Source organism: Trachemys scripta, chromosome 12, assembly GCF_013100865.1.
Source record: "Trachemys scripta elegans isolate TJP31775 chromosome 12, CAS_Tse_1.0, whole genome shotgun sequence".
NCBI classification, from domain to species: domain Eukaryota; kingdom Metazoa; phylum Chordata; order Testudines; family Emydidae; genus Trachemys; species Trachemys scripta.
Window position 1 is genome coordinate 28,496,568 of NC_048309.1, and position 4,433 is coordinate 28,501,000.

The following is a 4,433-nucleotide window of genomic DNA, read 5'->3' on the forward strand; positions in this document are numbered from 1 at the left end:
GAGGGGGAAGGAAGAGAGAGAGCAGCCTCCTGGTGTACAGGGGTGACATGTGGAGTAGTCTGAGTGTTCGTACTGTTACTCAAAAGCTCCATCGAGAGGGAGGCTACTCTAGTGGTTAGGATGTGAGCCTAGGATTTAGGAGCGCCAGGTTTGATTCCTTGCTGTACCACACACATCCTGTGTGACTGTGGGGCCTCAGTTCCCATCCCCTCCAGGGGGCACTGCAAGGATAAATGCATTCAGGATTGTGCAGCAGTTTGAGATCTGCTGCTTGAAAAGTGCTGTTTAAGAGGCAGCTATTATTATTATGGGCTTGAGGCAGCTCCTTCGGGTGATCTATTTCCCGTTCATAGTCAAGGAATGGGTGATGCCCTCACACTGTCCAAAGGTTCCCCACAGGTTCCTTGACCCTTGATTTCCGCGCATGGAGCACAGACCTTGAGAAATAGCTTTTACCATCCATCCTGCACTAATTGGGATGTCCTGGAAACCCAGAGGTATATTTATGGCAGCTGGGAGGGCAACAGTGACACTGAATTACGAAGCAATCTCTTCTGCATATGCAACCCACTGGTGAGTGTGTGTCGCCGGTCCCTTCAGGGCTGTTTCCTTTCAGGGTCTTATCCACAGTGGGTATGAGTCTGTTGCGGTGTGAGCTAGGCAGCCTTAGCTTTTGAGCTCAACTGGAGCTGATCATGCTTTTACCCTTGCAGGTCCCTGGTTTAATGGCCACGGTGGTAGCTATAGGCACCAACTCTGTGGGTGCTCCGGGGCTGGAGCACCCATGGGGAAAAATTAGTGGGTGCTCTGCACCCACCGGCAGCCAAGCTCCCAACCCCACTCCACCCCACCTCACCTCCTCCTCTGCCTCCTCCCCTGAGCACGCCACGTCACCGCTCCTCTGCCTACCTCCCAGCGCTTGCTGCCGCCAAACAGCTGTAGCAAGCTCCAGGAGGGAGGGGGAGGAGCGGGAATGTGGCAAGCTCAGGGGAGGAGGTGGGGAAGAGGTGGGGCCGTGGCGGGGACTTTGGGGAAGGGGTCAGAATAGGGGCAGGGAGAGGGCGGAGTTGGGGTGGGGACTTTGGGGAAGGGTTGGAATGGGGGCGGGAGGGGGCGGGGGTGGAGTCGGGGCAGGGCCTAGGGGTCGAGCACCCACCGGTGCCAGAAGAAGTCAGTGCCTATGGTAGTGGCTGTCAGACATACAAGGGCTGGATTTACTGTTCACCTTCTTCTCACCACCCCTGGACACAGGGGTATCAGACTGAGGCCAGTGGGAGCCTGCAGGAGACTCAATGCAGTAGCAGTTGTGAAATCCAGGTGGGTATCTTCCCAGGAAACCAGTGGGGAGGCAATTCAACGACACTGAGAATGTAATGGTGCATATGTGGAATTTCCTCCATTGCTCCTGGGCCAAGCTACCAAGAGCGCCTTCGCAATCCCACACTGCATTGTTGCTCTCCTTTCTGAGAAGGGATGGTCCTAATCTCTGGGAGGTTTAAAGTGCTAAAAGTCCTAAAGGGAGAGACATTATAGTCTGGCATACTGTCCCTGAAAATATAGCACAAACATTTGTCTTTCAGGTTCCTTAGCCTCACATGATCATATATGGGTTCCACAGAGATTAAGACCCTGATGCAGCAAAGCTCTTAAACAAGTGCTTATGTGTAAGGATGTGAATAATCCCATTGAAATCAGTGGGACTACTCAAATGCTTAGATTTATGCATGCGTTCAAGTGGCCTTGCTTCATCAGAGCCTATAATACTTCGGAAAATTACATCCTGCCTTATAATGCAGTATCACATTTTTACACAGAATACGAGTTTTACATATGTAACGCCAAGTTTGCTTTCTATGTTTTCATAGATTCATAGATTCCAAGGCCAGAAAGTGCCACTGTGATCATCTAGTCTGACCTCCTGTAGAACACGGGCCTGAGAACTCCCCCCAAATAATTCCTAGATCTTTTAGGAAAATAGCCGATCTTGATTTAAAAATTGCCAGTGCTGGAGAACCCATCGTGACCTTTGGTAAATATTTTCAATAGTTAATTACTGAGATTCTAACGTATAGAGTAGGAAGGAAAGGAAGGAGCGGGCAAGACCAATTCCAGTGGCATCCTTCTACTCAGCAAATGCCAGAGGATGACCTCGTAATCACAAACACAATCTTCAGACAAAGCAACAAGTACAAAACAACTTGGCAACACCCCCGTTCAAAACAAAGGCACCTCCTAGACTGTGTCATTGTAAGAACACAGACTCTAAGAGACGTCCAAATCACCCGTTTCATGAGAGGAGACGACGATTGCTAGACAGACCACCCCGGTGAGGTCAGTCATGTCCATCAGGATTGCAATGAAACATAGAAAGCAATCCAAATCATATAGACAGCAATACAACATCCAAAGACTTCAATCCTCAGTGCACCAAGCACTCCTCAGTGAAAAACTGGCCATATGCACACCTGGAAATGACAATACAAGTGTCGAAGAAGACTGGGAAGCCCTAAAACAGACCATCCATGAGGCCTGTGAGGAAACCATCTGCCTTGCTATCCATTGCCATCAGGACTGATTTGACAACAACAACACTGAGATTACAGCCCTTTTGGATCAGAAGAGAAAGGCTTTCTGCAACTGGCAAAACCATCTATCATCCAGTCAGAAGCAGAGCTTTTTCCATCAGCTCAAAGATGAGGTTCAAAGGAGGATCCGAGAAATCAAAAACAAATGGTGGGAGGACAAAGCAAAAGAAATCCAAGCATTCACTGACAGACATGGTATGCAAAGCTTTTTTTTGGGAGACAAAGACCCTGTACAGACCAAGCTCATGTTGCCTCACACCTCTGAGATCTGAAGATGGTAGTACCCTTCTTAGAGATAACGAATCCATCAAAGAGCACTGGAAGGAACACAACCAAAAGCTTCTAAATCAAGAATCGACTGTGAGTGATGACACCATTGACTCCATCCCTCAGCACCCAGTCTGGGAAACTCTTACCAACCCACCAACACCTGAGGAGGTTCACAAAGCAATTAAACAAATGAAGAACAATAAAGCACCATGTCCTGATGGCATACTAGCCAAAGTATGGAAAGTGTGGGAGAGAAACACTGATTAATAAGCTTCATTTGCTGCTCCTCAAAATCTGGTGCACCAAAGAAATCCCTGCTGACTTACGTAATGCTAATATTGTTACCATTTGCAAAAAAGGAGACAGGGCCGACTGTGGCAACTATCGAGACATTGCCCTCTTCTCCATTGCTGGAAGATTCTTGCTAGAATCTTACTGAATTGCCTACTCCCTCTTACAGAGGAAATACTCCCAGAGTCCCACTGCAGCTTCAGACCATGACACAACACCACCAACATGATTTTTGCAGCCAGGCAGATCCAGAAAAAATGTCAATAACACCACCAGGAGCTGTATATGGCCTTTATCAATATGACCAAAGCCTTTGACTCTGTCAACTGTGAGGCTCTGTGGAAAATCATGTCAAAGTTTGGCTGCCCAAGCAAATTTATCACCAATGTCAGATTCCTCCATGACCAGATGATTGTGTCCTATGCAGTGGCTCTACCTCTGAGCCCTCTGTCATCCGAACTGGCATAAAACAAGGCTGTGTACTGGCAACCACCCTTTTCTGCATTTTCTTAGCGCCTATGAAAATGTTAACCCAAGCCACAGGGCATTGGCATCCAATATCGGACTGATGGTGTGACGAAGTGGGACTGTTCTTAATGTTTCCTCTGAATACTGTGTGGGTGCCTCCGTTTCCCCTATGCTTTGTGGGGAGCAATTCCAGAGCATCGCCCGGGGACTCCGTGACAACTGGTGGAAGCGGTGGGATGTACTGCACCCCATGAATGGCGCTTCTTGGAGTAAGTGACTGGGGAGCAGTAAAACAGAGGAGGGATAACGAGGACCAGGCGTGCTGAAGGCACAGAGGAAGGACGGTTTCAGGGGGTGATTAACCTCTAGGAGTGTGTGACCAGCGAGAAGGACTGTTGGAGTAACGGGGTCCCCCTGAGGACTGCAGCGAGCAGTCTCAGGGGCGGAGGAGCTTCCCGCTCGACCCTGGGAGAGAGAAGGACGTTTGCAGTAACAGGGTACCCCTGGGGATTGCAGCGAGCGGTCCCAGGGGCGGAGGAGTCTGAAGCTCGACCCTGGCAAAGAGGTGGTGACCACGAGAAGGGCTGGCACACTAGGGGTTCTTCCTGGAAACCATGGGGGAGCTGAGATCACACAGGCCTGTGAGTCCAAAGCAACTTGGGAACAGCAGAGTGATGGCCTATCACCATCTCCTCAAGAAAGACATTGTGATCCTGTGCAAAAAGAGAGGGTTACGCATTGGGAAGTTCACCAAGGCCCAGTTAATCGTGCAGCTGGAGGATGAGGACTGCTCTAAGGAGCAGATTCCTGACCCAGACG